The sequence below is a fragment of the Harpia harpyja genome, chromosome 13, assembly GCF_026419915.1.
Source record: "Harpia harpyja isolate bHarHar1 chromosome 13, bHarHar1 primary haplotype, whole genome shotgun sequence".
NCBI lineage: Eukaryota > Metazoa > Chordata > Aves > Accipitriformes > Accipitridae > Harpia > Harpia harpyja.
In genome coordinates, this window is record NC_068952.1 from 11,913,305 (window position 1) to 11,939,598 (window position 26,294).

Consider the following 26,294-nt stretch of genomic DNA (forward strand, 5'->3'; position numbering starts at 1 on the left):
AGAATGACTTTCACAGGAAAACTTGACAGATATCTTTTGCACATAAACAGCTTTTGACATTCATTATTTAGTTCCAACAGCAGTAAGTGATTTATTTAAATTGACATCTTAATTAGATTACATTTCAGAGTCAATCATCTCCAATGTTTTATTAATTCTACCTCTTTCTTGGTTTAGTTAATGCAAGTGATCATTTAGGAAGAACAGCCAACACCCTTTCAGCTTACTTTTGGACCATAATGCAAAAAGGCAGAAGCTCTTCAGCAAGCTAAAAGTTCTTGTAACATATCTTGTCCTAACTTAAAGCAGTCGAAGGGACAGTAAGAGCAGAATTCGTTCCAGAGTTAAAAGATATGGCAACATACATCTGTGACACACTGGCTATCTCAAGGCTAAGCTGCAGCATTTTTTTTCGATAATATACAGAGGCAAGTTACTCTGGTATTTGCCTACCAGGATTTTACATGCTCAAACATATATCAATATTCCCACATGCCAGCCTGATGAATAAGATAATACCATCCAAATGTAAACGGAGGCTTTTTTTTTTTTCAGATGGCTGAAACATCATTCTCGGAACACAAGAGTTTTAGTATTCCGACAGATCCCACTGTGCTATTCAATAAAAAGGCTCAAAACTGAACAAAAGGCAAGAGCTGAAATGAGAATCATAACCAGATATTTTAAAAATCAGGAAAAAAAAATCACTCGGGGCAACGTATCAAAAATATTTGTTGATAAGTAACTGCATTTACATTAATGTCCCATTTGAGCAGCTTAGGAGACAAGACTTACGTTTCTCTGGGAGCTCCATCTCTCTGAGCATTTCCCTTTCATCTGCTGACTTCTCATCTCATGCCTTTTCTGACTTTCCTCTCCACTTATCCTAGAAACTCAGTTAATAAATTAAATCTCACATGCCCCATAAGAAACCAACTGTTGTTACTAAATTGAGTGGGAATATAAGGTCATGCCATAGGTGACTAAGTACACCCCAGATTTCCCTACGAGCCATGATCTAAATATGATGCCACAGCATCATCTCGACCTTATACTGAGTGAGGGGCTTTATTTTGGAGCACATCCCCGATCCAGGGATAACCTACTATGGACAAGCCCTCAGCTCTCGGCCAAGTTAAAGCTGCGTTTTGTTACGTCAAACACGCTCACGCTTAACGTATCGTCAGAAAACCTTTACTGTAGCGTCCGATGCTTCTGTGTTTCAGCTAGAAACATACAGAAAACGCATTCAGGACTTCCTCCTTTGTAAATTAGCGTCGTTTTATTAACGATGTGTATCTGTGGTTTGCCCTACAGACGCAGACAGGCGCTGTGCATGCCACGCTGCTGCTGCTGCTCTGGGGCAGGACCGGGCGTTTCTCTCCTGCGGGTCCCCGCCAGGCCGGGCGGCAGGGGACCCCGGCCGCAGAGCTAGCCCGCCCGTCCGCCCTCGGGGAGCCGCTCCGCCGCACCAGCCGCTAACCGGCGCAAGCGGCGATGAAGAGAACCGCTCCATACAAAACCCCACCACGCGGCAGGCCCGGCCGGTCGCGGCCGCCTCCGCCGAACTGCCCGGGAGGGCCGGGGGGGGGGAAGACCCCACGCGGTGCCCACGGCAGCCCCGCCGCTTCGGGCCCGACCCCCGACCCGGCACACACACTGGGGACACCCCCCCGCCCCCCCGGAGGGGTCACGTTCACCGCCAGGCCGAGCTGCCCTCGGCGGGGCGACACCCGGGCCGGGCCTCGGCACCTGCCACCCGCCCGCGACCCGCTCCCCTCGGGGCCGGCTCCGCTCCCGCCGCCCGAGCCCGGCCCCTCGGGAGAGCTCCGGGCAGGGGCTGTGGGCAGGGGCCGGGCCGCGCCAGGCGGCCCCTCGCCTGAGCGGCGACTGCGGCACCGGGGACTGGAGCCGGGCTGAGCGCGGTGGCTCCGCACCCCCCCCCCGCGTCCCCCGCCCCCGCCAGCTGCGCCCGTCCGTCAGGGCCGCCCCCCGCCCGGGGGCGGGGCCGGGGGACGCTGCCCCTTTAAGGCAGCGAAGCCCCGCGCGCATTCCAACGGCTTCCCCCCCTCCCCCCCCGCCCCGCTCGTCATCGTTCCGGGAAGCGGATGGCGTCATCCCGTCCTCCTGCGGCGGCTGCCGGCGGAGAGGCGGGGACCTGAAACAAAGGAATAAAAATAGAAGGTGAGGGTGGGGAGTACGGTGGCCGGCGGGCGTGGCCGCGGCCGCGGTGACTGCCTCGCTGGGCTCCGTCCCGCGTACCGCTCCCCCCGACCCCGCGCCGGCAGTGCGCGTGCGCAGGCCCTGGCGTTATTTATAGGCGCCCCGCCGTCCCCGCCGGGGGAGGTGACGTAATGCGGGGGCCGCCGCGTCGTCGGGGTTGTGCGCGCTGCGTCACGTCACGTGCGTGGCGGTGTTTACAGCAGCAGGGACCGCGGCCGGCAGTTGCCTGGCGACCGGGCCGGGCTCCTTGAGGCGGCGGGCGGGGCCGGGCCGGGGCTCCCGCCGTGGCGGAGGAGGCTTCGCCCTCCCCGGCCGGGGCTCTCCTCATCCCCCGGCCGCAGGGCTCGGGCCGGTGGGCGGAGGTGAGGAGCCCGCGCCCCGGGAGGAGCCCGGCCGGGTGGGAGCGGGGCCGTTCACCGCCCCGGCTGAGGGGAGGCAGGGCGGGCGGGCGGAGAGCCCGGGCCCGGTACGGTCCGGCCCGGCCCTGCCCTGCCCTGCCCGCCCCGCGGGGCGTGGAGCCGAGCCGAGCCCTGGCTTGGGCGCTGATTTCTGCGGGTAGTCACGCCTCTGAGTCACGGGGGTCAACAGCTCCGGTTGAATTTATAGCTCTTGAAACAGAGAGAGACTTCTTTGTGCGATGCCGTCGGTTTTCCGTTATTTGGCATCAGCAAGGGAGCCTGCGACGTTGCTTAACCTCGCTTTGCGGGGAACCCTGTGAAAGAATTACTCTCTCGCACTGAGAGCAAGAGCAGACAGCAAACCATGGTGCTCTTGTTCCAGTACTGTGCTCCCCCAGTAAACAAAAGCAACATCTTACCCGGGGGGATAGTTTCTATGCCTACTGGAACATGACGTTCCCCACAATTAATTATTACATAAATATCATGTTGGGGATGCCATTTATGTCACAGCCTTTCTCTGAACTACAGCAATGACAGCAGTAGCTTATATCTAGAATCTTATAAGGATGCTGTTTCATTTCTATTCCAGTTGCCAAGTCCAACTTTGTCAAGAACAGCCTGAGGATGTTCTGTAGCTTTTGTGGCCGTGTACTCTTTCTGTGAAAGACCAGAGCCTGGGAGCATTTACACTCCCCTGTAGGAGCTGGCCTTGGCTCTTTTGCCTTGTTTCTAAGAATCAGATCATCCTATGTTTTTAAAAAAAAAAAAAAGTGCTATAATGACTGTATGTTTGAAAGGAGATTGGGCTGTGTGTACAGGCTTTTAGTAGTAGTATTTGGTAGACAAGGCTTACCCGCTTGTTATTGTAACTCTTTGTATTTCAAAATCGGGTATTATAAAGCTGCTGGATCCTTTTGATTTTTTGAGAAGTTGTGCATAAAGTCAGTAACTGTATGTCTGTCTCCTAAAGCTGTTGCTTTCTGTAGACAGACGAGGCAGGAAATAGATCTTTAGCTTGGGATGGCATCTTCTCAGGTTGAGCTTAAGGAAAATGTGGTGGGCCATGTGAAAAAAGGAGCTTGAACTACATCATCAGCAAGTAGCTTCTGGTTCGCTAGTAACTGTGAGCAGGTAAAAGAAGTAGAAAAATTCACCAAGAGTTATGCAATAAGCACCAAATAAAAGTCTCTATAAAAGAGCTGGGAAGTAGGTTAAGACTGCCTGAAGGCAAAATGAGTGTGCCAACTTCTGTCCCCATATGGCTGATGCATCCACATCAGCATGCACAAGCTCTTAAACTCATCTGGTTTTGTATTTGAAAGATCAAGGGGTTGAACTAAATCTAGACTAATCTAGACTGGAACATGGGAATATTTTCATTCCACAGTTTAACCAAGTAGTTTATTTGAGATTATTTTAAAGTGTTTTTGGATAGGCTTAGTCAAAGTCTTGACTTGAAGGAAGTAGAGATTTAACCCTTCATGTGTGGCAGTGTAGTAGAAAAGGTAGTTGAATAGTTGTTGGCAGTCCTTTTTCAGTCTTCTGTTGTGGTAAAGCGGCATATGTTCGCAGAGGTTGCATATCCAGTTTGAAGGGCTTTGCTGTGCAGTGTAATGATGGCGTGGTGCAGTGCAAACTTAAGCTAAATACTGCTGTCACAGAGGATTCCAAGGGAAGCTGGTATGGTTGTAAAGAGTGGCTGTGCCTTTTATTAGATAAATCTTACAGACGAGGAGAGAAGCGGACAAGCTTTCAGGAATACAAGCTTTTCTCCTATGAAAAACCTGGATTACTTAATCAGTTTCTGGAAATTTAATAGCTGCTATTTTTCCATTAAGCTGTTTCTGGTTATGTGCTACTATGAACACCCCTGTCAAACAGAATGGTGTTTGGACCAATATACATGTAGTTGCACAATTAATTGCTCCAAGTGCAACAAAACAGCCCCAGGATATATTGTCAGTTCTGAAGATAACACTGTATCTCCTCTGAAGGGGGAATTTACAACGCGTACCTCACCGTTATAAGGATGATTGTATGCCGATAAAGAAACAGTCTTTTGAATGAGCTACCAGAATACCATTGCAAAGCTTGTTGTAACTCTAAAAAAAATCTGTACTGATTGTACATCTCTGCCTGTGATGTACTATCCTATACTAGAACCTCTCTGGAAAATAGTTAAATAATCCCCTTATCCTGGAAAAAGTCCTATGCTTTGAAATGAAGCTTTCCCAGAATTTTCCTTTTGCCCTTCGTAGCTTTCAGACGGTGCCCCATCAGAAACAACCTTACTGGAAGTTGGTGAGTACTGAGCAGAATCAGACTCTGTGTGAGTCCTGCATAATAATTGCCCTCTACAGCAGAACTACCACGATCTATGGATCCTACTCATTCTCATCCCAGAATGTGACCTACTTGCTCAAGATACCGAGTGTCCTCATGGAAGTTACTGGGATGAACCCGAACAGCTACAAGGCATTAGAGAGGCTCTCACAAGCTGAAGGACAGAAATAGCCAGTCAGCAGCTAGAGAATATTGTCACAAAGCAATCCAAGTGGACTGATAGAGTGCTTCCAAAACACAAGCCCAGAGCTTAATTTTTTTAACTGAAATGGACACTTAAAAACTGTGGTTTCAACAGAAACAGAAATTTGGTACTTAATTTTGTCATTATTCTTCCTGTCAGCCCTTTGGTTTCCCACAGGCAATAATTAACAGCTGTTCTTTAAGTTCCATGATGATTAAAGCCCTTCCTCACTTCTAAGTGCTAATTACCCTTTTCTCTAAAAACATCTAGCATTTTAATGTAATCGGGGTATTTTAATTCTTATGAGACTTACAAAGGTCCACATACTTTTAACAACTTAGATCTATTGATCTGATTAAAAAAAAAAATAGATATATTTTCTATTGCTTTCTATGTCCTTGCCTTCTATGTCTGGAATCCATTTTCAGGGCAGAGTAGAAGGAGTTTCTGGTGGAAGTTAAGAAAAAGATATGTATTCTCTGACTCAACAGGGCTCTTTGTTTTCAAGCAATAGAAATAAAGAGGATCTCTTTTGAGTTTCCTTTAATTATAAGCCTGAGGGTAGAGGGAAAGGAGGAGTGATTTTTGTTTCTCAATATGATGTTTGTGATTTAGTTCTGCCTGGAGGAGTTGCTGTTTTGTTGCTAAATTATAATTGCACCTTTCCTGTGGCTATGGAGGAGATTTGGCTATGTTACACTTCTGATTTGTGGTTGTCCTCCTTTTTCTGTGGGAGCGCTCTAAAAAGGTAAATGGAAGTTATATCTGTGACTTAAATGTGCTACTTTCTCTCCTTCACAATCGTAAGGATTTCCTTTTGGTATGAACCAGAGCTGAATGTCAAGTCAGTTCTTGCAGTCTGGCTTTTTCATTCTAGAGAAAACATGATACATTTGAAATGTATTTGAAATATCATTTTCTCATTAGATCGTTAGGTTATGCAAGGTGGAGGATGGCAGTTACCCTTAAAGCTATTTATTACTGTGGTTGTGAATCTAATGAGGGAAGATGGGATTCAAGAAGGGACATGATAAAAGTTTTTGTAGAAGTGGGTATAGTCTGGATGATGAAGGTATATGAGAAAATTAATGTTTAAAAAAAAGTTCACAAATCCCTCAGTGTGTACAGTTCTGCTATTACTTACGAACAGCCCTTGATCAAGTGTAGGCACTAAGTATCCTGTAGTTTTCTTCTTCATGGGAGTCTCCTGTTTTTCTAGCAGCACCAAAGTCAAGAATTCATAGCTTTTTGAGATATGAAGAAATTATTTTATCTTATTCCTTAGGTGATAACGTCCTTTCTCTGAGCAAGTGTAAGCAGAATTATCAGTGATCCTGAGCATTTTTCTTTTCAGGTAGAAAAGAGTAGTTAAGATGTGAGCAAGAAACTTAGAAAATGTACAGTCTACTACAGGGTGTTTTAGGTAAGTCATTTAATGCTTTCTGACAAATAGAGATAGTATGTTTTGTACCTCAGAGCAATGTGGTAGGCATAATATTAAGACTGTTTATCATGCAAATACCTAAGATAAATAGAAATTGCACATTAAAGGCTTTACCTGTTTCTTTTGACCTTTTACTACTTTCTGCAGAACAGATACTGCAGCATCTGTATGAACTGAAACAATACAATTCTATTCATAGAATCTGCTGTAGTCTAGTAGTATCACAAATCAATTTATTCCATTTGTGACATTTATTATATTATTGAAAATTTGAATAACTTACAAAAAAAATTCCCGGTTTTATTTCTGTCTTCAAATCTTGGTAAGAGTTCAGAGCATTCATCTGTAACAAATTTTGTGATAGTTACCTGTGAATTAATCAAACTTTTAATTCGTATCATAAGGTTATCATAGCTTTTCATTTAACATTAAACTATTTCATAAGTCTGTTCATTTCTAATTGACATTTTGTCAACTAGTGCATTCACAAGGTCAGTGCAGGATTGTTACCTGGTAGTGTTTATCATGACAGAATGAATTACAGAATTTATGAACTTTTTGTTGTTACTACCGCTGTTTACCAACAGCGTGACTTGAAACTTTACATTAAATGTGACTCACAAAGTTCAGAAATAGATTAAGCCCTATCGCTGCATTCTCCATTCTAATCCTTCCTGCCCCTCGCCTCCTTGCCCACCGCCAAATCAAAGTTTCTAAGATGGTAAAGTCAAAATGTTTCCCATAAATCTTCTTGATGCAGCTCAGGCTCTTTGAAACTTTTGTTCTGTTCTGTTTGTTTCTTCCAAAACTTCCTGTCACTTCCTCTATATCCACTGGGTCTCTTTTTGTTTGCTCTGGCATGATATTTGCCTTTATCTAGGACTGCCAGTGGTCTGGAACTCTGGTTTTCAACTGTTATTAAAAAAATGTGGATAACTTAATAAAGTACACAAAGAAACTGCTGTAGTATACTGTAAATCACAATGGGAAATATATTTTGCAAAGCAGCTGTGTAAAGAAGTTTAAAACAAGTTAAAAACCCATTGTTTTCCCCACAGGCTCCTGTTTTTATAACTGTTCAGGTTCATACATTCTTTTGAACTTGTCTTTTGCTTCGGAACACCTTACTAAATGTGAGAAGTTGAAAATGGACTCAGTAGATCGTGACTACCATTTTGAAACTTCCATAAACAACGGGGCACTGTGTACTGTGGAACATTGATCTTAAGTGAGCACAATGCTTAGAAGAAATCCCTGATTTATTACTCATTCAGTTGAATGCACAGCAGAAGCAAAACCATGCATGAGCACGTGTCAAGGCAATATATTTAAACATTATCAGCAGAAATGCACCATACACCTTACACTGTAGGAGAGAATTGTTGCTTTGTGAGAATTTAATCTTTCATTTCTTTGACTTTTCTGCGTGTTCAAATCTCAAAATAATAAGTACTGCAAATAAGATAAAGCTGTTTTCCAAGTGGGGCGTGATCCTGTCCCTATTGAGCTCAGTGACAGTTCTCGCTAACTGAAGTGATGCAGGACTGGGTGTGTAGGTTCTTGGATGGGAGAGTTTGCTCGTTCTTAAGTTTCCTTTCTTCCTACGGATTGATGTGTGACCAAAAACCACAAGTTTGGCTGCTAAAACACACAACCTACACAATGTTAAAAGTGAAGATTTTTTTAAAATTTGATTCCCTTTCAGTAACTATTTTTAAGATAATTTCAAGATACTAATTTTGTTTGTAGTCTACTGCTTTTGTCCCTAGTACCAGGTATGTAAATTATATTTCTGGTCATTGATTTGTGTTTGAACTCAGGTAACTTCTTATATCTATGTTGTTGTAAGCAGGGTCTTCTAAGGCTTTCTAATTAGCTTTTGTCTAATTTTGCATACTTTCTGGAACTGTGAGATTTCCCACAAAAGCTTGGTTCCTCCCTCCTCCCGGTAAAATCACTAACTTTTGAAAATGCATTTCAGTGATACAACATGCCTAATTATAAGTTGATTTTTTCAAAGCTTTTAAATTTGACTTATGTTATAAACAATGAAATGTTTTTTAGAGATTGAGTTGCATACTGCTTGAATATTATTCAAGACTCTACTGAAAACTTATATTTATTTCACTTCCACATAATCTATCATTGTGTTATTCACATTTTAGAAAAAGGAATTGCAATAATTTGTCATGGTAGTTTATGTTCTAAAAGCCCTTTGTAATCCCGAAAGATAATGATTTTTAGTCTTTGTGCAATACTAAACACAGTACTTTAAAATAGGTCTAGTTTTGCTTTAACTTCTGTAATTCAGATTGCTTTTAGTAACTGTGATTACAGTGTAGTATCCTGCCCGCCTCCTGGGCAGTTATGCCATCTGTAGTGCAATCTTGTAAGGGCTTGAAAATGCAGATAAAGAAATCCAGGTTTTATTCTTTTGCCACTTCATAACTGCTGTAGAGTTTTGTTGTTTCATGTTTGCTGTTCTGCTTAAATGCTAAGTTATTTAGCACTGAAAAGAAACAGTCTCCAGCTGTTGAAAATATGAGTGCATCTGTAATAAAGGTTATTGTGATTAGTTTTTATGCTGTTGTCAGTTCACTGAAAAAATATAATTTCAAATCTAAAAAGGCATATGCTTGTTTATTTAATGATCCCTTAGACTGTGTTCCTGTGTCACTGAGATCAGTGATAATAGGTTGAGGTAAGAATTTATTATTAAAGGTAAGATTTTTAAGTTCATTGAGAGTTTTATCACTAGTGGATAATATTCTGCACCCAATGAAGCAGAAATTATCACTTATTTCAGAAGGAATTAGGGTGAGGCTGAATTTGCTGAAAGGTCTGTTTTCACTCAGACTTGGAATATGAGGATTATCTGTTGACATATGTATTTAAACCAAACTAGTGTGAATACCAACCAGATCTTTCTTAGCAACATTTTTAATAGTACATTTGAATCATAAAACAAGGTGACACGTTTTTTTAATCGGTATTTCTGATTTCACATTGAGGAAAAGTGTATTCTAAGGTACGGTATTCTAAGTGTTACTTTGCAGATTCTTGTCCAGTTACAAATAGCAATCTCGTACAATATTAAGTGCTGCAATGAAAATCTAGATACAAAATAGAATGGCCGTCTGTATAAAAGAAAATAAATCATGTTGACATGAAACAAATAAGTACTCTTTTTAAATAATTTTCAGCATTTAAAAGATTAAATCTTGTTTTCCATGTCCATTCTCACTGAGCACATGAGAGGCTATACACAAGTAGCTGATGATGTCTAACGAGGAATCTAGTACTGAAAAACACTCGGGTATTGTTTAACTGTATTTACCACACCTAGTTGCATTGATTTGAGGATACCTTATTGTTATAAAACTTCCACTGTGGTGTTAATTCTCTTCCTGTAAACCCTCCAAGAGTGACAGTGGAGATAATGTATGTCCCCAATCTTACAGTCTCTTCTCCCCTCGTGACTGGGCTTCACAAGGCCAAGGAAGAGGTGGGACAGTGCTGTTTTGAAGCTAATCCCTTCTGTATAAGAGTAGGTTAGCTGCACACATAGACTATGGTATTGGAATGCATTAGTGCTGTAGGTGTTGATTTATATTATTTCTAGTAACAGGAGTAAGGGATGTTACTTGGAGTTGTTTTTATTTTTTTTTTTCCCCCTCTTAACATTTTTCAAAGATGAGCTTGACAGTTCCTGCTTTATTATAGTGCTCTGGCATTTATAACAAACATTTTATTGTGGTGATACTCTTATTTTTAATAAGACCTATAATTTGGACAATTAATTACTATAAACTGCCCCTTTAATGTGTTGTAGTGTTAACTCTTGATTCATTCAATCACAGGAGTTTTGCTGTTAGTATGATGGGGCAGATGACTCTCTCATGGTCTTTGCCTGGTTTTGCTAAATACTTAGATCCATAACAGAGCATTTATTTCTCACATAATTGGATTATCAGTTTATAACAATGCAGTAAATTAAAGGAGAGCAGTCACACAGAGGCAGAAATATTTTCTGCCCTTTCTTCACAGTCTCCTTTTGTTTTCATTGTATGATACAATATGCAGAGGACACGCTGAAAGCCACTTGTGTCCCTTTTTTGGGTATCTTCAGGTACCTTTTCTCCAAACCTTTTTCTCCAAAGCTTAATGGTTTATGAAGGAGTCTTATAACATCTGACACTGGAGATGACCTGAGGATTTGCAAGTTATGCTGACAATTGTGTTAGTGAAGTATAACATTCAAATTTGACAGTGTGTCCTTCCTGCTTGTATCTGCTTTCTGAGAACTTCCATTTTAGGATGTTGAATATTAGTTCACTTTCTGATAATTGGCATTCTGATAATACAGAGTATGAGTTGTACATAATGTTTCGCTGTGTACAGATGGGTGCAGATTGGAACCAACTTTACAGAGATCAGATGGGTCCTTTTCTGAAATACACTATGCATGTCTATACCATCTAGTCATGCACATGCAGACATACCCAAGTTCTGAATAAGCTCATGGTAGCCATATGTCACGGCATAGTGTCTAGTTTGGGTCTTTGATGTGGCACAGTGCTGTTGTGATTGAGTTCATGTTGGAACTATGGCTGAGAAAATATACAAGCTCATATTGCTTATTATAAACTTACCTTTAACATTTTTGAAACAGGGAAGTTCTGGTTTACAAGAGGATAGAGGCAAAGAACACTTTGTACAATATGCTTACGCTATTCCATTAAGATAAATTCACTAAGAATATAAACTGGCCATAAAAATGTAATAATAACTTGACCTTATACACTGAACTATGGGTACGTAAAATGTAGTACAAAAATGTAGTTAGGCATTTACGTGCTTGTATAGCTTTGTCAATATAGTTCAGCTGCACAAAGGATATGTTCATGTAGCAAATGGTTGAGGCTGCTTTTTGTTTAGGTTTGCTCATACATTTTTTTTTTTTTTTTACTCTAACTGCTCGCTGATGTTAACCCCTTGCAGAAAGGTAAGAGCGTCTTGAATAGTATCAGTTTCTTGGGTGAACAAGCCATAGGTATTAGCAGATGCACTAACATGTCTCCAACAGTGACAAGGGTTTCTACCATTGTTTGTGAAGCCTGGGTTTATAAACTTTAACCAACATGAAGCTGAAACAGCTGCCAGATTTACTGGCAATTAACTTTATTTGTGAGTGCTCAGAAGTCTGGGAATCTGACTATTCACAGGCAACATGTCAGTTTGGGAACTTCAGTCATCTTTATTTAGCGTGTACCCAAGGGTTTGATATCAGCTGGTTTGGGGTTGGGTTGTTTTTGCATCATGGCTTGTTTGATCCAAATGCTATTGAAAGCAGCACAAGTCTCTCCATTGACTTTGATTAGTTGATCACCGTAGGACATAATAAGGGTATGCTGATTAATTCTCTGCAGTTCCTAATATGCACCCACACATAATGGAGGACCATTAGTGGCCATTGTCACTGTTAGTCAGTTTCCAGTAATACCTCATTTTTATTTTCAGGCTGAAACCCCCGATCCTACACAGTATTACAAATAAACCATGTAAACAAAAAGTTCTTGCCACATAATTGGAATAGTAGGAGCAACATTTTCTAAACTTGGACCTTTCCCAAAATCATGCTCACAGATCCATGTGACGTGTTACAAAAGCTGCTGATTTCATTGTTTGGTTTTTGAACATGACTTTCAACTTGTAGACAGCCGAAGGTTGCGGCAGCCTGTAAGCAGAAGGGCACAAAGGGCAGGGTGTTGCGTAGCGAAATTTAACTGTGACTCAGCTTTTGCTGAAAGTAACACTCATTTCATTTCTCCTACTTCTTCCTGATTATCAAGAAATGCCCTACAGCACTGGAGTAAAGGAACACTGCCCATTTAAAGAATACTTTCAAAACTTACTAGAAATGGTGAATTGCAGAAAAGTAAAGCAGTAACTAGCAGTGTTCCTTTCTTAGTTGTGAAATTTGTGGGAAGTACTCATGCTACAGTGCTATTTCTAATTTTAGGAGCAAAATATCTATCACTTCTTGTACATAGATGTCGTAAAAAATGGACGAAGGTAAAAACTTTTTGTTAAGATATCCCCTAATATAACTCAGCTTTGCTATAAAGATATTGGACTGTGATAGTAGGGAAGTATTTTTGGAAGACCTAGGCAAAGTTCTTCCACTGAGAGCACCTGTGTTCTCCATGCTTGGTATGTGTGTATCTCAGACATCAGAGATGGAGAAATTGGTAGCATCAGGACAGGATGGCACTCATGCAGAGCTTTCTGACCTTTCTTTGACGTGGATGAGAACTGGTGCTCTTACATTCCTTGAACAGCTCTCTGTAATGTAAGTAGCGTAGTGTTAAATAGGTAGGTTTGCAGGAGTACTCTTCTTCATTAAGTTTGCCTCTAATTTCTTTATGTTACTGTGGACCATGGTTTCTACACAGCCCTTTATACCACAAGAATTCCAGAGCTTCCATGGCAGTAGCCCCTAGACCTCTTTTCCACATTTGCCACAAGACAACAGAGTGGAGGTAAACATAGCACGTTTGCTTAAAAGAAGGCTTCAGAAGCTACCAGAGATACACTAACAGGATTATTTTCTTGAATCTTTGTCCCATCTTCTGTTTCTGACAAGAGGAATGCCTGGTCAAGAATGACAGGATTATTTAGATTGGAAGGGATCCCTGGAGATTATCTATTTCAAACCACTGCTGAAAGCATGGCCTACTTAGATTAGTTTGCTCAAGGCCTTGTCCAGTCAGGTTTTGAGCATTTCCAAGGATAGAAATTCTACATCTTCCCTCAGTAACTTGTTCCAAGGTTTGACTGCCTTCATGGTGAATAAATTTGTAATACCTAATCAAAATTTCCCTTATTGCAACTTGTGTCCATTGCCTCATGTAATGTGGTCCTTTCACTGCGCATTTCTGAGAAGAGTTTGACTTTATCTTCTCTACGCTCTTCTATTACGTCATGGAAGACAGCAGTAGGACTCCTCATGACCTTTTTTTCTTAAAGCTGTGCAAGCCTGTCTCAAGAGTGCTGCTTTAGTGCTATTTAACTCTCCTCTGTAAGGTTGAAGGTACATGTCTTATCTTTGGACAAGAGAAGGTTTGTTCTGTCTTCAGGGCATTTTTGTAAGATTCCCAGAGCAGTAGCTGAAGGATCACTGAAAAGCCTCAAGACAGGAAAATATATTGGAACATCTCAGGTAAAATTGTCTGACCTTTACAATGGGCAATAAGAAAAAGAGCCAAGGCTTGGTACTTTCCACAAACAAGACGCCCTATTGTCTGTTATTACAGCCAGACACAATGACATAACAAAATTGGTTGAAACTCTACATATCTACCCATCCACCTCCCCTTTTGTTAATCTCTAGGACCTTTCTGGTGCTACCCCTGCTAGAGATCTATGTGACAGCATTTGTTCTATGGAGGAAAATTTTTTTCTTACTTCCCTTGTCTCTTTTGTTATGTGTCGAAGTATTCTTCCCACTACTGAGAGCTTTAGCATGTTTAGTAGTTCTTACCTGGGTATTCCTTTCCCTCCTTTGACTCCAGTGCCACTAGAGATTTAAGTGTAGGCTAGAAACCTCTAATGTAATTTTTCTTTGAGGTAGGTGCCTGCATTGGCATTGCAGTCTCTACTGATGTTAGAAGCAACATCAGACTGGCAACAGCATGCTATTTTTACTCCTCTTGATAAAGTCTCACCTGTGCCAATAAACTGCTTACACTCACAGCTAAATACCAGATCTGCTGGAAACTCTGCATGAGGTAGATCCAGGAGCAGTTCTCACATGTTTTCTCTGCCATTCTGTACCCTTCTTCTCAGCTGGATGCCTGTTTTCTTGAGGTAGGGGAAACAGAACAGGATAAGATAAAAGGCTGGAGGTTACTCTAGGTTGTGCTCTGGAGAATTGCCATTACAGGTACCTCTTGCTGCTACAGGACAAGGGTGGCTGCTGGGGGCTGCAGTTCTGCCACTCCAGCCCCACAATGCACGCTGTATTCAGACAGTATCTCCAGGGAAAGGAAGATGTCAAAATGGTGGCTTTGGCCATTATTCCTTACTCTGCGTCAATGAGAAAGATCACATCCTTCACTGCTACTTCACAGGGAAGCTTCATGCTCTTCTCCTCTCCCCAGGAACACTTACTTTCAGCAGCTCTCCCCAGTAGCTGTTAACTGCTTCACAGAAGCTCAGTGTTGCAGTCAACTTGCTGAGATGAGCCCAAAGCAACTTAAAAAGCAGAAGAGCTGCTGCTTTGAGAAGCTTCTGCAGGAGACTGATACTTGCTACCCCTTTTTTTTTTCTCCCAGATGCCTGATTCCCGGTTTGTGGACTGCTAATCTAGACTGCTGGTCCAGATTATGTCTAAGAAATTTATTTCCATGGCAGAGAATAAAATAGGCCATAGAGCCAAAGACAGGTCCTTGGAACTTGTAGCAGTAGTCTTCTTTGCCATGGCCTGGTCTGGGTTGTACCTGTTCCTTTTTATAGACGGTGCTGCTCTACTAATTTTCTAAACTATGGGTCATCTCTTCCATCATCTCCAAGGACTGTAGTCATCTCTGTGTCTCATTTGTGCAGGGTTACCTTCCATATGTGAGCAGGTGTACAAGGTAGAGTTCAGAAAACTTGCCATCATGTAGTCTGCTCGTAGAATTTTCTCATCATCACAGGATGAAATCCTGAAATAGTCTTTTGCTACATCAGATGATGTTGATAGTTGCTAAAGGGTTGCAGATGTTTCAGTGCTTCAAGATGGCTCAATGGCTAGTCTTCAGCCCCTGGTGCTAGGTAAGGTCAAGTCTATTTGGCAGTGGTCTGATTACTATGGAAGACCTTGTTAACTCTTAATAGATCCAAACTAATGTACTTCTTGCTAGTACCAGGGCCTTTTTTTTTTTGTCTCTTTCTACAAGGGCAAAGACCTTTGAGGTTTTATCCATATTTTTGACAAAAAGAAGTATTGACTTCATTGATACTATTTATCCTCCATTTTCATGACTGAGCTTCATAGACATAGAGGAGAGGGAAGGTTTACAGCCTCAACTGTTTGTCTAACCCTCTGTGTTATTCTAAACTGAAGCCTTGGCATTATCCTGTTTATTCCACGTGTGGAAAAAATAAAACATATACCTGCTTATGCATGGATACTTTCTAACAAATACTTGCTGGATAGTATTCTCTTACTGAGGAGCTAAAGTGTCAGCTCGTTATAAGGTTTTTTTATTACCTTACTATTACGTTACGATTACCTAGGTTACATTACCTAGATTACGTTACGAGTTCTAAATAGCACACGCAATATAGTAGGGAAGGCAACCTTTTTTGTAATTCTGCAAACTAATTACTTGGTCACCTATTTGTATCATTGCAAAACACTGTTACTTTGAGGGCTGATGCATCAACATGTCTTCTAAATAGACTGTGATCTCGGGATCTATGAAGTACATTTTGAAAGTCATATAAAGAAGAATTATAAACACAAGCAAAGTATCAGTTTTCCTTTTTTAGAATTGCCTGCTCTGTGAGGAGTGTTCTGCTTTTTCTTCCGTTTCACCACGTGTATCCGTTAATAATTTCACATGATGAAATGGAAAACAGGTTAGAGTGGTATCTGCTCTGGTCAAAATCGCACAAAAAGGGCTCATTCCACTCAGTGCCAAGAAAAATCTGGCTCTAGTGCCCAGGAGATGCTTCAACCAAGAGTAGAAGAGATGTATCTACTCTGAGAACAAGATATGAAAAGGTTAGTGTCCTGGTTTTGGATTGGATAGGTTAATTTTCTTTCTAGTAGCTGGTATAGTGTTATGTTTTGGGTTCAGTATGAGAAGAATGTTGATAACACACTGATGTTTTCAGTTGTTGCTAAGTAATGTTTAGACTAAGTCAAGGATTCTTCAGCTTGTCATGCCCAGCCAGCAAGAAGGCTGGAGGGGCACAAGAAGTTGGGAGGGGACACAGCCAGGACAGCTGACCCAAACTGGAGAAGAAGGTATTCCATTCTATGTGATGTCATGCCCAGTATACGAACTGGGGGGAGTTGGCCAGGGAAGGCGGGGAGGTCACTGCTCAGGAACTAACTGGGCATCGGTCAGCGAGTGGTGAGCAATTGCATTGTGCATCACTTGTTTTGTATATTCTAATTATTTTATTATTATTGTTGTAATTTTATTATTGTTACTATCATTATTATTTTCTTCCTTTCTGTCCTATTAAGCTGTTCTTATCTCAACCCACGAGTTTTACTTTTTTTTTTCTGATTCTCTCCCCCATCCCACTGGGTGGGGGGAAGTGAGTGAGCAGCTGTGTGGTGCTTAGTTGCCGGCTGGGGTTAAACCATGACAGTTAGTAACCGTTTTTCCCTTCTACATAGTACACATCCCTGGCCATATAATGTTCCTCACAATGGAAATTATTGCTGTCTGTGAGAATTGTATACAGATAAAAGTCAGTATAAAGAACCATTGCATTGCTTTTTAAATATAAATGTGCATCTGTTTGGGGGGATGGGCTACTTTTTCTGTATTAGCAATACTTACTATCTCTTTGATTAATGTTGCTGTTTTCAAGCCGAGGAAAAGAAATGTATTGAAGCAGATTGTAGAGTGTATTTTTGTTGTGTGCAGTAATGTTGCTTTATTTCTTTATAAGAGATAATTAGATAACAAAGCATGTCTTAGAATATTGTAGTGACATCTCTTTACTCAGATTAAGTTTTCAGAAGGAAATTTTTCTGATAGAACTTCTTTAATCTTCTTAGGTATTAGTGTTTTTCTTGATTAAAGTCTCATTTCCTACCTGAGAAAAAAGAAATGGGTAATAACTGTAACAGAGGAAAAAAATGTATTTTTTACTAGCATTTCAGCATGATTGTGTACTGATTCTACATTTAGGAGTGATTTTTTGGTCTTCCTTGCCCCATGTACAGATATCAGGACAAGAGAGCAAAAAGGTCTTGTCTTCCTCCCTGTATGCCAGTTCTCTGTCTCTTCTCCTCATAGCCGTTATAGCATCCTGCCTCCACGTTCCTGGCTCCTGTTCACAGTCTGAGCACAGAAGTCATTCAAAGGGAGGGAGCAGTCAGAATGCTTTTGTGTACATATAGGCAGCTCTCTTGTAATAATTTATAAGGACTGCGTCAGGAGCACAAATTGGGGTATCTGGAGAACAGCCCTAAGTTGTGCTGTTGGTTGTATATGACCCTGACTCTCACTGAGGAAGGTGCATGCCACCTCCCTTACATCCTTGTACCACTGCTGGCATAAGAAGAACAATGAATCTGAGTTGGACAATCTGTAGGTATTGAGAGAAACCACATGGTAAGGACAGCCACTGTGAACTTGTTGTCTCCAGACAATGGGCTTTTTTTTTCTGCTGCGTAACTCGTACTCAAGTTAGTGTAGACAGGGACCACAGTGCAAAGTGATGTGTGAGATGTGTCCGTACAAGAAATCCACTCATTTTTGTGTGCTAGCATGAATTCAGTTGCGTATTTCCTGGGTTCTTTTATTACAGTGCATTTTGCTACCCTCTGAATTATTAGTGGATTGTTTGTTCTGGAGTCATGGAAGTAATTGTGAACAACTGTGAAACGCTAGTAGCATATAAGGATTGTAAGCAAGTATCCACACTACAAAGTCATGGTGTGAGCAACTGATGAGTTGTGTAAATTGACCTTTACCTGTCCTTTAATTCTCAGTGCCATATCAAGCTAGGGTGGTTTGGTTTTTTTCATGTATAGATAGGACTTAAGGTCAATATTTAACTTGCAACTTGAGCTAAGATTACAGCAAAACTGAATCTAATATCAAATTTCAAAGAAGCCTGCAGGAGTGGCTCGTAGATCAAAAAGTAATAGTTCATCCGACAAGCCAGTCTCATTCATGTATGGGCCTTTTGAAGAATGAAAGTATTAATTCCTATAAACATAAAGGCAAAACCCAGGGAAGTGAGGGTGCATATCATCCAAGCACATACTCTGAATTAAAGACTACAAGGAAGCATAGTTATACATTTGATTTGCTGATCTTGTGTAAGGATTCAAATTGTATTGCTATTGTAAAGCTTTCAATTCCATGGAGCTTCTGACTGCCCAAAACAGACCATTTTGCTAGCCATTGCTGAGCTCTGTGCTGCCCCACCTAGATTGCTACAAGTATCCCAGCAAATTATTCTAAAGCTAGAACAGACATGTCTAGATTATACTGCAGCCAATGTTATGACTGCATTTTTAATTACTGTGAGTTAACATAATTTTTTCCTTTATGAGGGCAACCCTTGGAGACACTTCTCTTTCTCTTTGATTTTATTGTTTCTGTTGGTAGAAGATAAAAGTGACTCAGACTAAAGGAGTATAGAATTTCTTTTTCTTATGGAAAAAAATATATGCCAGTGTGAACACAATCTTACATGAAAAAAATAGTATGTCAGTTGCACTTCACACTTTTAAAATTCTAAGCAATGATGTACACAAGAGGTTTTAAAGTAACTTGAAACAGGACCTTATGATGCATACATCTTGGGTAATTCTGGACTTTCTAAAAGCAAATACTGTGTTACAGAATTATTTTTACACATATCCAGATTTAGTCATGTGTAGATTAACTATAGATAGCTATGTAGATGTTTTGTGGTTAGAGAAGTGGCATAGCAAGCAATATAGGAAACTGAAATGGGCCATATTGAATTAATTTTCAGTGTTTGACTTAAATTCATAAAGGATTTAGTTAAAACCTTAAATTCACTCATTCTCAACAGGTAATTATTAGAACATTGCTATTTATAGTAGGAAAAAATGGCTTGCTAGAATACTACATGACCTGAAGTTTTCTAGTCTAAATATCATTTAATCTAAATATACTTATTAGTGGCTCAAAAAAAGTTTTATGTTAAATAAAACTACATACTCAAAAGTCGCTTGACTGAGATACAATATGTTTAGAGAATAGCCAATTTAAGACCAATATGAACAACCACCAAAACAATTGTTTAATGAGGACAGCAGTTCTGCTTTGTAAGAATGCTCTTCTGGGAGGTAGCGGTATGCTGAATTTCCATTAGTTTCCCATGTGAAAGTGGTCTTTCTCTTCCCTTCATAGCTGCACATCTATATCCACTGTCGCCTTCATGAATCTTAGTTTACCTCTTGGCTGCATGCACTGGGAGATCCTGTTGGCATAAGTGGAATATGGCTATGCCCTGGAAAAACAGGATTTCTGAATTCTTGTTTGTTCCCTGTACTGGATGTGCAGTGCCTGTTCTTTCATTGCTCTGAATGCTGAGCAGACATTGTGCTCCAATATTAATCCTGCATAGATAACTCTTCCTCCTAGGTCAGCAGGAATGTTCATGGAAGGGCTCAATACAGTTCTGCATTTCCATTTTCAGTTACTGTTGAAATGGCCATCTCTTTTACCTGATAATGTGAATTTTTCAGACAAAATCAGGCAATTCTGTTCCATTTGATGTTATCAGTTTAGAATTTAAATACTTTTCTTAATGCAATTCATATACGTTATTCATAATTATAAAATATAGTTACTTAATTAATCAAGTACATTTCAAAATACATACAGAACTGTTCAGGATAACCATCCAGTAACATATCACGTATGCCTATACTAATCCATAAACTTACCTCACTTGCCAGATTTTTCACAAAGTAATGTCAAACTCATTATATTTTGCATAACAATGTATTTGTTTTTTTGAATGCATAAAATGTGGCTAGCATTGTTTTAATGTGTATATGGATGTGATTCTCCATATGACGGGGTATCAGTGGGAGTGCTGCTGTTAGAATAGGATCAGATGCTCTGTTCTGTATGGTAGGTACAATATCTGTATTTAAGATAGGTTGGGTACAAATTCAAGATTCTAATATCTGCATTTCAATATACATATGTATTAGTATACCTTGGTGTACAAACCACTGTATTCATATACATTCTTTACCAAGCTGGTGTTCTAGGTGAGCACCAACCATACAGTTTGGTAACAAGTAATTTATTTTATGTGTATGTACGAATACATATAAAAACACCATTTATATCTAACTATAACTTACTGCTATTCCAATGGATTTTATATTTTTAACTTTTTTATTGGTTGTAAATTAGATTAATTTCTCCAGTTTAACATTTTCTGTGTGACTTTCTAATCAAGAGTTCTATCATGCAGAAAAAGAAACCAAGGAAAGTTATTAAAACCTACTTGGCACAGATACTGTATTTAGATTTCCATGTAGTGGATGTTGCCCTATATTGTCATGTGTAAATGAAATCTTTTTACAACTGATTGTTTATTAGAATTGCAGAGCATATTACAAAAACAACAGTCATTTACAATAAATCTTTAGTTTTCAATCTCGTGTTCTAGTAAGACTGTTTGGAAAGAAACCAAGTATTGGGATTTTGTGTGAGTCACTGTGGTAGGTAATTCTTAATCTCTGAAGAACATACATTCTACAGTCCTTGGAAAGTACACTGTTGATAGTATAGGAGGTATTTGAATTGCTTAATGTATTACCAAACACTTGATTAGTAAATAATGCTTTACTTAAGTGAATTTTGCTTACAGAGAAATTCCATGCTAGATACAGTATACCACAGACTTAAAAGTAAATGAGAACGCGTTTTGTTTTTCTCAAATCTGTGATCTGGAATGACAGCATAAGGAGGGAGTTATGCTGTGCCAGAAGCTCTTGGTAAAATCCAAAACCCCCACAAAATACATCTAGTTTCATGTTTTGTTGTGTACTCTGTGTGTGAACAAGCTCATCCATGCTTGCAAATCTTTAAAAAGATGTTACTATTATTACTGATGTGGATGTCTAGAAAATGTGTGCTAACGTATACAAACATGCAGAGTACGTATTTCTGATGTTGAAATAGTAGAGAGTTAATGAAATAGCATGATTTTGTGGCAAGACCAGTAAAAATGTAATTATTCAGAGGCAGGGTTGTGAATGATTTTGGTTGGTTTTTGGCATTAAACTTTTTGAAGTTAATTTTGTTTCATGAAGAAGTCTGGTTTTGGAATGAGATATATGTTAGATTTTGTAAACTTGTTCAGAGTATTTCCTCTCGCTACCAATCGTTCTTATACCATGTGTTCTAAACTAAACGGTCCAGGTTCCAGATGAATGTTGGTGTCTACAATACAAACATCTGTTTCATCTTCCTTTAGTACTGGTGAGTTAGTTCCTCTGTAGGACTCTAAGTTGTCAATGGAAAAACTATCCATCTATGAATTAATCAGGTGCCACTATCCCCAGTTACTCCAGCTTCAGCACAGTACTTCACCACGTAAGAGTCAATGTGGATATTATTTTAAACCAGGCCTTGTTCTGTTAATAGCATTTAAAGTTGCTACTGCTCTGTACAGAAATGTTTTAGGTTTTTCATAGGTGAATGTACTAAACAGGTTCTTATAACCTACTTTACCTAACTTAACCTTTTTTTTCTATTTGCTATGTTTTTACTTTACCTGGGTTATTCCTTCTCCTCCTATAATCCTATATATCTGAAAGTTAGCTGTAGAAACCTTTGCTAAACTTCTCATAGTGTGACTTTCTTCATGGAAGTCACATGTCATATTTAGTTGCTTGCTTCATTGGGCTTACTTGCTTAAATGCTCTGCTGTATCAGGGTTTAAGGATTTAATCCTTTACAACACCTAAGTATTGCATCACAAATATAAGATTAAAAAAGCCAGTGACCAGGCTGGATAATGCTAGGAACCCAATTTCTGTATTAATCTGATGAGAACTGTGAGTTAATTGTAGTCCTCTCAAGACAAGTTAATTTTCCCTCCCTGTTTCATTTCTGGTTTGAGCCTTTGAGAATTTGGATTTTTCTGAAAGCAGCTGAAAACTGGGGTTGTTCTCTGAAGTACACTAGGAAGGCAGGATCAAAGTTTGTAAATAAAAGTTCTGCATAGAATCAAATACAAGATTTTTATTAGAATATTTGTTGGAGTTTTGTATTAGACTTGTGAGATTAAATTCACTCTATCAAATAAGAAACAAATTACAGTCTCCTTCGTGTGAGGATCTGTCATCCTTATATAAGCATAGATTCAGGTCTTTCTCTAAGTCCACATCCAGTGGTTTTTATCACACGTTTTGTTTTCTGCCCTGAGTATGTGTTGGGAAGGTAATTGTTACACAGGCTTTCCAAACAATTTCCTTGTTGCAGTGAGCTTGCTGCCAGGCCTCTGAAAAAAATCAGAAAATGTATTCAGCCATATTTATTAATTCAACAGAAGGATATCAGCGATACTGGCTGAGCAAAGTAAAGTCTAACATTAACATTTCTCTGACTGGAGCACCTTAATTTTTCATGAAGCCATACTGTTTATTCCAGAACTTCAAGGAATGTCCTCAGTATCGTTTTGAAATTTCTAACTGATTGTAATTATATATGAAAGATCTAGTTTCTGTTATTTGATTTTACTTAATATATCTTAGCCCCCTGGAGCATTTCTAGATGGTCAAGCAAAGAAAGTCAGAAGCCCTCACTTAGAACAGAAAAACAGGGGCTTGTAGTTTGGGGGAAGGGAATAATGAAAGGCAAGGGAAGCTATAGTTGGTGAAATGGATGGAATTAGGATTGGTGAAATGAGGATTCTGGTAGGATTTTTTTGTTGTCAGAAAAGACAATTTTTCAAATGCAAGATGTTTTCTTGGAATGAAAAGGATTCTCATTGTCTTGTTGAGAAGCATATGAGCTGCTCCATTTTATCTCTGTTTTCCAGCCAAGCTAGCAAGAGCCTGAGGGAAGCATGGAGATACACAGTTATTTCATTTACTAAAATGCGTCTATTATTTCTTTATTTTCAAGGCCTCCTTGTGCAGGAAGCTTCCAGATCTGAAGATCAATGTTCACTGCTTCACATGTCCCAAACTGAAAAATATTCCACACATGAAGTCTTGTAACATCTTGCAGTAAGACACTTGGAGCCAATTTACACATTGCTCCATATGCAGGGTTTCATTTTGCCACTGTACTGTGGAAAGAACTATTGCCATTAGATGAGCTCTGTTTGGATCAGGAAGGCGCTTAGAAATACATCTAGCTGCTTGCAGTTAGTCAAGAATTGTGGAGCTGTATACCTTGTGAAGCAGCGTTCTGCTTTTCCAGTCCTTTTTCTTTTATTTTTTTTCTTTTTTCCGCTAAGATAAATGGCTTTATTTGGACTGGTTTACTAGTAAGTCAGTTATGTTAGACATGTTTCATATGTCACATTATTGTTTACTATTGGAAATGATCCACTTCTGACTTCTCAGGTGAAATGAATAGCATTGTTGAAAAATGTAAACTGCCTCTGGCTTCATTATAATAGGCTTGTATGACCATGATAGTGATGACACCTACAGTTTATTATCAATCTCAAATTAGCAATTTGGGCAAGGAGTTCTGAGGCTTGGTAAGTTGGAAAATTAAATTATGCCTTTCTTGGTCCTTCTAGATGTAACCAGTTTGTCTTCCACACATCTACTACTACTTAAGGATGGCATATTAATTATATGGAGTTGAAATGCCAGAGCATTATATAATTCCTTCCTGTCTCAACATTTCACAGTATGGTAGTAATCTACAGACTATTGATGGAAAACTTACAGTAAGTTAACAGTACAATTATTCCTTAATGTATATGTTTCCATGAGTTACAAAGAACAAATAACAGTATCAGCCTCATGCTTAAAATAGGTGCATGGTACATATGATTAACTGATATTGCTCACACAGTTTTTATCACTGTGCTTTGATTTTTTTCACATTTTGTGAGTCAGGGTCCATTAGCTTCAATAAAAACTTGGATTAGAAACATCCACTGACCATGTCTGTGTTCTAGGAATTGGTATTAAAAATTCAGTATTGGGATTCACGCTTCAAGGAAGGTGTAGTGGAATGCTGTGATACAGAGGTGTCTTTTGGAAAGAAGCCATTTGTGGTCAGTAAAGATTCTTTTCAAAGTTGTTAAGTTCTGTATCCTTAAATCATATTTATATAGCTCCCTAAATTATTTCTGCAGTTTCAGTTGGAATATACTCCCCAACCAAAACAATTGTGTAACACAGCTGTTACCTTTTGCCCCATAGATGCCTACCTTTCAGTTATGGCTGAAGTAATCTCTGGGTAGCTTCTAAGATAGTTGCACTGGTTAAAATCTTTCATATGCACGTGTTTGAATGTTAATTAGGTTTTTAGGCTTATTAACATTATTATTACTGCATTTCATCAGGACATAGGACTGTCATCCAGAAAGTCTATCTGTTGGCTTACAATCTTGCCTAAGGCATATTAGCTCAAAACCGTTTTGTTAGAATTTGGAGTGTATTTATTGTATTCACCTATTGTTGCTAAAATATTTAATTCTGTAATGTAAATGCACTGGAAGGCTATGATAGATGCATGGTTTTCTATTAGAAATATTTAAATTTCAGTCTTTTTTTAAAATGAATGCACATTACTTGCAACTGAAGATATATATTCATACCTTGTTCTATTTCATTTTCTTTTGACAGTGCTCGTATATTATCTTTTTCTCTTATCAGTCTCAGTTTCTGCATCAGAATGGCACGTTCACATTTGAAAAGTTTTTCACTGGAGACTTTTTTCAGAATACTGGTATCTTACCCGAAACTTGTCTGGTAGCTCCAGAGAACAGTAGTGTGTGACCTAAGATGGCATGTTAGTTTAAATCTTTCCAAAGTCCATGTTCCTCACTGAGGAATCATGTCATGATGAAGTATTTTGAGGTTAATGTGAAACTTGAAGGCTGATTTTTTTCTGACAAATACCAGGTCCAGATTTGTACAGTGAATCTGCCTGTCATAGAAATCTGGGCCAGCTCATCTTGTCTGTCTTTTTGCTGTTATCACAACCCAGGTGTAAGAGACTAGGCACTGATTTTTATCATGCAAGATATGATGGAGTATATCATATGACTTAGGGTAGTATCATTTTGCTTCTCCAAATATGTGTGCTTTGGTGGAGGGACTTGAGAGAACAATGATAGAAGTTTCCTGTTTAACACAAGAGGAGATAAGTACTTAACTAAGTGCCCAAGCCAACAGCATAATAAAAAAGGAGGCACTTCAGTTTCCTAAAGCTCAAGTTATCTTTTTAAGAGCAAATTCCAAACTCTGAACCATTGGAGTTTGTGTAGTAAGTGTCACAGTGACGTTTGGTACTGCCCATAATGAGATGGACCCACAACTTACAGCATTAGCTACATCCACCTGTCCTATATTTTATCTAAATTTACCAATCTACCTGTCCCAGAAGTGTCTTTTTGTGGGTCTTTTTTCATGTGGGAAAGGAAGTCAGTCTTAATTTTGATATTCTAGGTAGGCTGCCTGTCCTTTCACAGTCATATTGGTAGCGGACAACTCTATCGGGTTTGCCATGAGTGTGGCCATGGATGATGTTTCTAGGAGGTGTAACATCTGTGGGACTGGAATGTGTTCACCACCTTGCCTGAGGCAATAGTGAGGTGGTTACCTTACGCCAGTGTGCACTGTGCATGTCATTTTTCCATATCCCTGATCAAAACTTGGCAATTTAGCCAGAATAATTTTTAAGCTGCATAAGTAAGAACATTTCTGCAGTGTGCATTTTTAAGTTCTCTTCTAATGGAGGGTTATTTTGTCCTTTGCTAGGCCTTT

General features: G+C 39.7%; 1 long non-coding RNA gene across 2 annotated transcripts in view; it reads left to right on the plus strand.

Moving 5' to 3' along the window:
- Positions 1-4,403: 4,403 nt before the first annotated feature.
- Positions 4,404-26,294, plus strand: part of LOC128149886 (uncharacterized) — a 64,910-nt gene continuing 43,019 nt past the window's right edge. For both annotated transcript variants that reach the window (XR_008237884.1, XR_008237885.1), the window contains exon 1: positions 4,404-6,574. This is a non-coding gene — a long non-coding RNA (uncharacterized LOC128149886). The remainder of the gene's footprint in view (positions 6,575-26,294) is intronic.